We start from the raw sequence: 12,006 nt of genomic DNA, 5'->3' as shown, positions 1-12,006 counted from the left end.
TTTTTCAAACTAAGGGCAGAAGTTGTACTTGAACAGAAATTTTAAAAAGAAAGAATGAAAAGAAAATCCACTCTTGGGACATTATGAAAATTTTTTTTCATATATTGGCTTACCTGACGTATACTTTTAATCATGTGAAGAGTTAAATCTTTCAATTAAATGTTATGGGGTCAATGTTACATATGCTTCTTAAAAAATTTAAAAACATTTTCAGTTAAGTGATCGATAAGGAAGAAACTGGAAGATATGCTTTTCTAAGATGGAGTTGTAATACAAAATTCTGTCAATTTCTTTGAAAAGAGAAGTCTGCAAATTTCTGGAACACTTCAGAAGCCTTTCAAAGGTTATTTCTATCTTATGGCTTCTAAGTTAAACCACAGATATGCAATCCATTTCTTTCTTATATAAATTGGATCAAAGATGTTAAGTTGTTGATCTAACTGAAGATGAATTCATTGATCTTAGAACAAAAAAGTACAATTGGAATTTAACTCAAACATACTGGAAGAATTCTAGTATTCTTTGAGAAAGCATTATTCTTGCCTTGATTTATAAAAAACTTTAGAAGCTTTAATTCCATTTGCAAAAATAAATCTTTATGAATCTACAAATGGGGATTTTCAACAATTCTGACCATCAAAACAAAAATTAAAAATTGATTGAATTTCCAACAAAACGTGTGTGTCAAAAACCATCTCACAATTTAGTTTTCTTAAGTCAAGCAACAGCTTTCTCACTGATATATATATGAGGTAATTTTTTTTTACTCAGGTAAATTTTACATCCAGTGAAATCACAGATGTTAAGTGTGAACAGTTCCATGAATTTTGACAATGTATGTACCTGCGTAACCACGAATTCAATCAAGATATAAAATATTTCCAACACCCCAAAAAGTTTCCTCATACCCCTTTTCAGTCAGTTCCTCTGTTCCAGAGCCAACGACTGTTTTGATATCACCATATATTAGTTTTTAGTGTTCTTGAACTTCATATAAATAGAATCATAGCATAGATACTCTCCCATGCTTGGCTTCTTCCACATATCATTATATTTTTGTGGTGATTATGAATAGAGCTGCTATGAGCATTCATCTACAAGTGTTTTTGTGTGCATATTTTTTCATTTCTTTATAAATACCTAGAGGTGAAATTGCTGGGTCATAGATTACGTGTATGTTTAACTTCATGAGAAACTGCCACACTGATTTCCAAGTAATGTATGAGAGTCATGGTTGCTCCAGATCCTTATCAACATTTGGTTTCGCCCGTGTATTTAATTTTAGCCATTCTAGTGGGTGTGAAGTTGTATTTTATTGTAGTTTCAATTTGCATGTTCTTGATAACTAACAACATATAGTTAAGTTGGCTTTTTAGTGTACAGTTCTATAAGTTTTAACACATGTGTAGATTTGTGTAACTACCACCGCACGCCGGATACAAAACAGTTCCAACACCCTAAAGAGTCCCTTATGGATCCCAGTTGTTTTATGGTCACACCTTTCCCCCATTCCTAACTCTTAACAATTACTGCCCTATTCTTTGTCCTTATGGTTCTGTCTTTTCCAGAATGTCGTGTAGATGGAGTTATACACTATGTAACCATTGGAGCCTGGCTTCTTTCACTCAGCATTTGAAATTCTTTCATGTTGTTGCCTTTGTCAATAGTTTCTTCCTTTTTATTGCTTATGTAGTATTCCATTGTAAAGGTGTACCATAGGTTATCTACTTTCCTATAGAAGAACATTTGAGTTCTTTCTAGACAATTATGAATAGAACTTCTCTCTGTATAAACATTTGTATTTGGCTTTTGTGTGAACATAAGATTCACTTATATAGGTAAATAGCTCACTGTGACTCCTGGGTAATAAGGTACATATATATTCCAGTTTATAAGATACAACCAAACTGTTATCCAGAGTGCTTGTTCCACTTTCCATACCCATCAGCAATTGATAAGTATTCCAGTTGCTTCACATCTTCACCAGCACTTGGTATTGTCAGATTTTTAAAAAATCATAGGCATTCTAATAGGTGTGTATCTTACTGTGGTTTTAATTTGCATTTCCATAATGACAACTGATGTTGAGTATCTTTTCAGGTGCTTATTTGCCACCCATATATTTTGTGTGGTGAGTGATCTGCTTAAATCTTTTGCCCATTTAAAAAATTGTATTGTTGGGGCTTCCCTGGTGGCGCAGTGGTTAGGAACCCGCCTGCCAATGCAGGGGACATGGGTTTGAGCCCTGGTCCAGGAAGATCCCACATGCCGCAGAGCAACTAAGCCTGTGCACCACAACTACTGAGCCTGCGCTCTAGAGCCGTGAGCCACAACTACTGAGCCCGTGTGCTGCAACTAATGAAGCCCACGTGCCTAGAGCCCATGCTCCACAACAAGAGAAGCCACCACAATGAGAAGCCTGCGCACCCCAACGAAGAGTAGCCCTGCTCGCTGCAACTAGAGAAAGCCCACACACAGCAACAAAGACCCAATGCAGCCAAAAACTTAAAAAAAAATAAAGTGAAAAAAAAATTGTATTGTTTGTTTCCTTACTGTTGAATATTGAGAGTTCTTTATATATTGTGGATACAAGTCTGTAGTGGGATATATGATTTGCAAATATTTTCTCTCATCTGTAGCTTCTCTTTTCATTTTCTTAATAGTATCTTTTACAGAGCAATAATTTTCAGTTTTGATGCAGTCCAATTTATCAATGTTTTTTTTTATATAGATCATGATTTGGTGTCACATTTATGAACTCTTTGCCTAACCCAAGGTTACGAAAATTTTCTCCTATGTTTTCTTCTAAAAGTTTCATACTTTTAGAGTTTATGTTTAGGTCAATGATCCATTTTGGTTTAATTTTTGTATCAAGGTACAGTTTAGTTGAAGATGATGGTGATAATGACAATTGCATATGGATGTTGAAACAGTGTTCCAACACCTTATGTTGAAAAGACAATTCTTTCTTCACTGAATTGTCTTTGTACTTTTGTCAAAAAGCAATTAACCACATTTGTATGAGTCTATTTCTAAACTCTATACTCTGTTCCATTGATTATGTGTCTATTCCTTTGCCATTATTACAATGCCTTGATCACTGTAGCTTTATAGTAAGTCTTTTTCTTTTAGTAGTAAGTCTTAAACATCAGATAGTATGGACTCTCCAGATTTATTCTTCTTTTTCAAAATTGTTTTTGGTATCCAAGTTCCTTTGCTTTTCCACATAAATTTTAAAATCAGTATGTTTGTATCTACAAAAATTCCTTCTGGCATTTTTATTGGAATTGCACAAAGTTGATAGATCATTTAAGAATAATTGAAATCTTAACTATATTGAATCATCCAATCCATGAATGTGGTATTTCTCTCTCTATAGGTCTTTGATTTATTTCATCATAATCTTGTAGGGTTTTTTAGCAGATATATTCTGAACAAGTTTTTAAGAACACTTCATTTTCTTGACACTTTTGTAAATGGTATTTAAAAAATTTTGATATCCAATTGTTAATTGCTAATATATAGAAATATCAATTTTTGTTTGTTGACCTTGAATTCTGCAAACTTTCAAAACTCACTTATTAACTCTAGGAACTTTTTTTGTAGATTCTTTGTGATTTTCTATGTAGACTTCATGTCATGTGTATAGGATCCTCTTCTTTCTTCCTTTCCAATAATATGTCTTTTATCCCCCTGCCTTATTGCACTGGCTAGGACTTCCAGTAGGATTTGATTGAGCGGTGAAAGTGTTTATCCTTACTTTGTTCCTGATCTTGTTACCAAGTCCTAGCTCACACTGTCACCGCATGACAGGCCAATAAATCAAGAGACGAGGTGTTGGGGCAAGGAATAGCAACTTTATTTGGAAAGCCAGCAGACCGAGAAGATGGTGGACTAGTGTTCCAAAGAACCATCTAACCTGAGTTAGAATTCAGGCTTGTTTTATATGAAAAGAGGAGGGGGTGTGGCTGGTTGTTGCAAACTTCTTGGTGCCAGCCAGATGCAGAGAGGATGTGATAATCCTTTGTTCTTGTAGTTATCCATGTCGGGTCTGGTCATGATGTTCCTGTAAACCTCCAACAAGACAATGTTATTCTCTATTCTGCAACTTTTTATATGTGAATGAAAATTGTTATACCTTTAAAGGTCAAGCCTGGGAGGCAGAGTCTTGAGAAAGGGCTATTATGTATATTTCAGGCTATAGGCAGCATTCCTCTACAGATGTGCAGAGCAGGCAACAGAGCACAAAGGTTAGAGCTAAAGGAATATATCCAATGTAGAGGCAGGTTTGTTCTTCGTTTGTTGCAATCTCAGTGGGAAAGCATTCAGACTTTCATCATTATGTAGGATTTTATACATGTATGTATGTATATATAAACATATTATACTAATTGTAATAATTAATACATGAATATATATACCCTTCCCTTTTATCACTAGTTTTTAATCATAAATGGGTATTGAATTTTCTGAAATGCTTTTTCTGCTTCAATTAATGTGATTATGAAGTTTGATTTTTATGTCTGTTAATAGGAATTACATTGATATTTTAATATTTAACCAGTCTTGCATTCCTGGGATAAACACTACTTGGCCAAGGTGTAGAATTCTTTTTATACATTGCTGGATTTGATTCACTAGTATTTTGTCTAGGACTTTTGTTTCTAATGTTCATGAGGGATGTTGGACTGCAATTTTCTTTTCTATTCCTTTCCTTTCTTTTCTATTCCTTTCCTTTCTTTTCTTTCTTTCACCCATGCCATGTGGCTTGCGGGATCCTAGTTCCCCAACCAGGGATCAAACCTGCACCCTGGCCAGTGAGAGTGTGGAGTCCTAACCACTGGACTGCCAGAGAACTCCCCAATTTTCTTCTATTGACCTTCTCTGGCTTTGGTATCAGAATAATGCTGGCCTCATATAACACTTTGGAAAATGTCCCTTTCTCTTTTATTTTCTGGAAGATATTGTGTAGAATTGGTATAATTTCTTCTTTATATGTTTGTAGAGTTCTACAGTGAAGCCATCTGACCCTCAATTTTTTTGAAGTTTTTTTAAAAAATTAAAACTATGAAGTCAATTAAAAAAAACAGATATAGAACTATTCAGGTAATTTATTTCTTCTTGGGTGAGTTTTGGTATTTTGTAGTTTTTAAGGAATTGGTTCATATCAATTGGTCCATTTATATGTATAGAGATGTTCTCAGTATTTCCTTATATCTTTCTAATGTTTGCAGCATCTATAAAGATACTCCCCATTTCATCCTGAAATTGGTCATTTGTATCTCCTTTTTTTTTCTCTGGATGGCAAGAAGTTTATTAATTTTACTTACTTTTTCAAAGAACCAGCTTTTGTTTTCTTTATTTTTCTGTTTTGAATTTCATTGATTTTTGCTTTTATTTTTATTACTTCCTTTATCTGCTTACTTTGAATTTATTTGCTCTTCCTTGTCTAGTTTCTTAAGGTGGAAACTTTGATTGTTGAATTGTGACCTTTCTTCTTTTCTGATAGAATCATTTAACACAATAACATTTACTTCTAAGCATGATTTAGCTGCATTCTGCAATTTTTGATATGTTGTACTTTTATTTTCATTTTCTTAAAAATATTCTCTAATTTCCTTTGAGATTTCTTTTTGATGCATGGATTATTTAGAATAATTTCCAAATATTGGAGATTTTTTAGGTATCTTTCTGTTACTGATTTCTACTTTAATGCTATACAGTCAGAGACCTTACTTTGTTTGATTTCAATTATTTTAAATTTGTTAAGGTTGTTTTATGATCCAGGATATAGTCTATCTTGGTACACATGTGTACTTGAATGTGTATTCTGCTGTTGTTGGGTGAAGTGTTCTATATGTGTCAATTAGATCCAGTTGGCCAGTGATGTTGTTTGTTTTTCTATATCCTTGATGATGTCTGTCTCCTGTTCAATTGATTACTGAGAGATGAGGGTTGAACTCTTCAACCATAATTTTGGGGTTGTCCATTTTCCCTTTAATTTCTAACAGTCTTCACTTTTATTTCGAAGCTCTGTTATTAACATACATATTTAAGGTTGTTATGTCTTCTTGATGAGTTTACTCTTTTATCATTATTCAGTGTCCCTCTTTCTCCCTGATAGTTTTTCCTCACTCTGAAGTCTACTTTGACTGATACTACTGTAGATTTTTAAGCTTTCTTTTGATGAGTGTTTTCTTTCTTTCTTTCTTTTTATTATTTATTTATTTATTTATTTATTTATTTATTTATTTTGGCTGTGTTGGGTCTTCGTTTCTGTGCGAGGGCTTCCTCTAGTTGCGGCAAGTGGGGGCCACTCTTCATTGCGGTGCACAGGCCTCTCACTATCGTGGCCTCTCTTGTTGCGGAGCACAGCCTCCAGACGCGCAGGCTCAGTAGTTGTGGCTCACAGGCCTAGCTGCTCCGCGGCATGTGGGATCTTCCCAGACCAGGGCTCGAACCCATGTCCCCTGCATTAGCAGGCAGATTCTCAACCACTGCGCCACCAGGGAAGCCCCCAGATCAGTGTTTTCTTGGTATATAATTTTAAAAATCCTTTTAATTTTAACTGACCCTTATATTTAGTGGAGTTTTATAAGGCAGCATATAGTTAGCTCTTAATTTTTGTAGTCTTTTTATGACAATCTCTTTTAATTGGTCTACTTAGACCATTGACATTTAATACAGTTATTGACGTGTTTGGATTTAGGTCTGCCATTTTATTAATTTTGTTTATTCTCTCTGTTTTTCATACTTCTGTTTCTCCTTTCCTGCCTTCTTTTGGATTATTTGAAATTTTAAAATATTCCATTTTAATTGACATAGTGAGTTTTTTACTATATCTCTTTGTATATTTTTAAAATTCAAATTATTAATTTTTAAAGGAAGAAATAAAAATACATCTTCTTAAGTTACCTCTGACTTGGTTTTCTGATTAGGAGACAGGGATGAGTGTGGCAGGGAATATAAGACAGAGAATTCTGAATGTAATTTCTTTACTGTTTTCATTTGCCTACTCCCAAAATGAATTTGAAGCAACCTTTACTGGTGTTATATATTTCTTTGTGTGGATTCAGTTTACTGTCTGGTGTCCTTTCTTTCAGCTTGAAGGATTCCTTTCAGTAGCCTGTAAGGCAGTTCTCATAATGACAAATAATCTGATTTTGTTTATCTGGGAATGTCTTTTTTTTAGACTTATTTTTGATCGTGGACCATTTTTAAAGTCTTTATTGACTTTGTTACAATATTGCTTCTGTTTTATGCTTTTTTTGGTTTATTGGCCACAAGGCATGTGGGATCTTAGTTCCCCAGCCAGGGATCAAACCTGCACCCCCTGGATTGGAAGGTGAAGTCTTAACCACTGGACTGCCTGGGCAGTCCCTATCTGGGAATGTCTTAATTTTTCCTTTATGACCCTCCTACCCCCACACAGTGATTTTTTTTTTTTTTGCAGGATAGTTTTGCTGGGTATAGAATTCTTGGTTGACAGTCTTTGTCTTTCAGCACTTTGAATATGTCATTCTAGTGTCTTCTGGCCTCCGTGATTTCTGATGAGAAGTCAGGTGTTAAACTTATTGAGGATCCCCTATTACTCCATTTAACCTTAATCACCTCCTAAAAGCCCCATCTCCAAATAAGTATCATTGAGAGTTAGGACTTCAACATATGAATTTTGTGGGGGACACAATTCTTCCCATACAAGCCTCAGTAGTGAAATTTTCATATCAGTTACTGTATTTTTCAACTCCAGAATTTCTATTTGGTTCCCTTAAAAAAAAAAATCTCTTTATTGATGTTTTCTATTTGGCGAGACATTGTCCTCATACTTTCTTTTAATTCTTCAAACATGGTTTCCTTTGATTCTTTGAACATATTATAATAGCTGATTTAAAGTCATTGTCTACTAGGTTCCACTTCTGGGCTTTATCAGGTATGGTTTCTATTGACTGCTTCCTCCCACCCCCCTGTGTTTGGGTCATACTTTACCATTTCCTTGTGTGTTGAAACTGAATATTTAAAATAATGTGGCAACTCTGGATATAAGACACCCACCCCCTTCCCCAGTTTGTTTTTGTTGCTGTTTTTCAGTGATTTTCCTGAACTAATTCTATAAAGTCTGTATTTTTTGTCATGCATGGCCACTGAAGTCTCTGCTTGGTTAGCTTAATGGTCAGCTAACGACTGGACAGATTTCCTTACATGCTTGGAGCCAATAAATCTCCTAGCCTTTGTTGGGGTGTGGCTTCAATGCACTAATAGGCAGTTTACAAATCTGCCTTAGCCTTCACCTCCTGCTTGTATAGAGCCTCACCGTCAGTCAGAGGTGAGAGATTAGGGCCTTCTCAGGTCTTTCCTGGGCATGTGCACAGCCCTGCTCATTCATGTGGCCTTCTAGATACCCAGGAATATTCTGGGGCTTTTCAGAGATCTCTATGGGCAACTCATTTCCAGATATTCCTTTTAAGGTTTTTGTTATCTCCATCTGGTAATGATGCTTCAGGCAGCTGCTATGTTAAACAATTGCCACTGATTATTTTTGATAATGCCTTGCAAATAGAACTGTTTGCACAGAGTGACCTCTGAGTCAGGTAAAATAAGAAAAGCCATGAGAATGGAGATTTTCAGCAAGCTGCCAGATAGGTCAAATAGTGACAGTTCTCTGGGGATAGGGCTTTTGGGGAGCTCCAAACCTGTTTTATTCTCTTCAGTGGCTTCTAGGTTGCTGGTTTTCACAGCCACCATAGTTACAAGGCTGTTGGTTTTCAAGTCTACCATGGAGCTGGCAATAGGGAGATAGGATTGGGGCAAGTTAAAATGCCACAAAGTGCATTGTTCTTACTGAAACAATTTTTATTGAAGAAACACTCCTTGGATTTTTGCAAGTCTTTGGTTAATTTCCAGAGTTCTGAAAAAGTTGATTTTGACAAATTTGCCTGTGTTTTCATTGCTTTTCTGAAGGACTGTATTTTCAGAGGTCCTTACTATGCCATTTCAGAAGTTGGAATTCCTGAATCTTTTTTTAAGAAGTTGTTTTAGGGATTATAATATACATACTTAACTTTTCACAGTCTATTTAGAATTAATATTTTACAACTTTCAGTGGAATATAGAAACCTTATCACCGTATAGGTCCTTTTGCCCTCCCCTATTTATGTTATAGTTGTCATACATAGTATGTTTATATACATAAACATCAGACAATGTTATATTTTTTGCTTTCGACTCTCACATAAACTTTAAAGAACTTAAAAGAAGAAAAACAGTCTATTATATTTACCTAGATATTTTCCATTTTTATTGTTCTTCCTTCATTCCTGAGATTTCTGATGTGAAATCTACAGTTGTTCTAATTGTTGTTCTCCTACATGTGATACATGGTTTTTCTCTGTTTTCAAGATATTGTCTTTGCTTTTAGTTTTCAGCAGTGTGATTATGACAGGTGTGAGAATATATTTCTTTGAGTCTTTCCTGTTTAGAGAGTTCTAGGCATCTGGAATCTGTAAGTTTATGTCTTTTGCCATCTTTTGGAAGTTTTCAGTCATTATCTCTTAAAATATTTTTTCTGCACCAAGTATTTTTTCTTTCTCCTTTCATTCTGGGACTCTGATGACATGAGTGTTAGACATTTTGGTATTTCTCCACAGGCCCCTGAAGCTCTGTTCAATTTTTTCCCTCATTTTTTCTCTTTGTTGTTCAGATTGGATAGTTTCCATTGATTTATCTTCAAGTTCAATGACTCTCCCTCTGCCACCTCCATTCTGCTATTGATCCAATCTAGTGAAATTTTTGTTTCTCTTACTATATTTTTCAATTCTAAAATTCCCATTTGGTTATTTTTTAATCTTTTCTTTCTCTGGTGAGACTTACTATCTTTCTATTCATGTTAAGAGTCTTCAGGCCTTCTATTAGATCATGATTATAATAGCTGTTTTTTTCAATTTTGGTAAAAAAACACATAACACAAAATTTACCATCTTAATAATTTTATTTTTATTTATTTAGTTAGGCTGCGTTGGTTCTTCGTTACTGCACGCGGGCTTCCTCTAGTTGTGGTGAGCAGGGGCTACACTTCGTTGCGGTACGTGGGCTTCTCATTGTGGTGGCTTCTCTTGTGAAGCATGGGCTCTAGGCGTGCGGGCTTCAGTAGTTGCAGCACGCGGGCTCAGTAGTTGTGGTGCATGGGCTCTATGGCGCACGGGCTTCAGTAGTTGTGGTGTGTGGGCTCGGTAGTTGTGGCTCGTGGGCTCTAGAACACAGGCTCAGTAGTTGTGGTGCATGGGCTTAGTTGCTCCACAGCATGTGGGATCTTCCTGGACCAGGGATCAAACTCGTGTCTCCCGCATTGGCAGGCAGATTCTTAACCACTGCACCACCAGGGACATCCACCATCTTAATAAGTTTAAAGTGCATAGTTCAGTAGTGTTAATTATATTCATATTGCTGTGCAACAGATCTTCAGAAGTTTTTCATATTGCAAAACTGAAACTCTTTACCCATTGAACAACAGCTTCCCATTTCTTCCTTCCACCAGTCCTTGGCAATTCTACTTTCTGTTTCTATATGTTTGACTACTTTAGATACTTTAGATACCTCACATAAGTGGAATCATACAGTATTTGTCTTTTTGTGACTGGCTTATTTCACTTAGCATAATGCCCTCAAGGTTTATCTATGTTATAGCATGTGATAGAAGTTACTCCTTTTTTTTTTTTTTTTTTTTTAAAGGTTTAGTTTTGTTTTTTGTTTTTTGTTTTTTTTTAAATTTTATTTATTTATTTTATTTATGGCTGTGTTGGGTCTTCGTTTCTGTGCCAGGGCTTTCTCCAGCTGTGGCAAGCGGGGGCCACTCTTCATCGCGGTGCGCAGGCCTCTCACTATCGCGGCCTCTCTCGTTGCGGAGCACAGGCTCCAGACGCGCAGGCTCAGTAATTGTGGCTCACGGGCCCAGTTGCTCCGCGGCATGTGGGATCTTCCCAGACCAGGGCTCGAACCCGTGTCCTCCGCATTGGCAGGCAGATTCTCAACCACTGCGCCACCAGGGAAACCCCGAAGTTACTCCTTTTTTAAGGTTGAATAATATTCCATTGTATGCATATACTGCATTTTGTATATTCACTCATCCTTTGATGGACACTTGGGTTACTTCTACCTCTTAACTGTTGTAAATAATGCTTAGGGAACATGGGTATGCAAATAGCCCTTTGAGACCCTTCTTTCAATTCTTTTGGATATATACCCAGAAGGAGAGTTGCTGAATCATATGGTAATTCTATTTCTATTTTTTTGAGGAAACTCCATACTGTTTTCCATAGTGGCTGCACCGTTTGACATTCCCACCAACAGTGCACCAGTGTTCCAATTTCTCCACATCATCTCAACACTTGTTATTTTTTGTTTTTGTTTTTTTGATAGTGGTCGTCCTAATGGGTGTGTGGTGGTAACTCATTGTACTTTGGATTTGCATTTCTATAATGATTTGTGATGTTGAGCATATTTTCATATGGTTGTGGGCCATTTCTATACTTCTTTGGAGAAATGTCTATTCAACTCTTTTGCCCATTTTTAAATTGGGCTATTTGTTTTTATTGTTGTTATTGTATAATATCTGTTAAAAAAAACCTTTGTCTTGGAGGATACAAGATAATATACAAAAGTCAATGGCTTTCGTATATACCAAAAAGGAACAAATGGAATTTGAAATAAAAAATGCAATACTATTCATGTTAGCATTCCCCAAAATGAAACACCTGGGTATAAATCTAACAAAATACATACAAGGGACTTCCCTGGTGGTCCAGTGGTTAAGACTCTGTGCTTCCATTGCAGGGGGCATGGGTTTGATCCCTGGCTGGGGAACTAAGATCCTGCATGCCACACAGTGCAGCCAAAAACAAAAAAAAAAACCTAAACAAAAAGTATATATATACAAGATCTATATGAGGAAAACTGTAAAACTCTGATGAATTAAATCAAAGAATTAAATAAAATGGAGAGATATTCCATGTT

Source organism: Balaenoptera ricei, chromosome 11 (genome assembly GCF_028023285.1).
Source record: "Balaenoptera ricei isolate mBalRic1 chromosome 11, mBalRic1.hap2, whole genome shotgun sequence".
Lineage (NCBI taxonomy): Eukaryota > Metazoa > Chordata > Mammalia > Artiodactyla > Balaenopteridae > Balaenoptera > Balaenoptera ricei.
The sequence above is the reverse complement of the archived record's forward strand: the minus strand, read 5'-3'. Positions refer to the sequence as shown.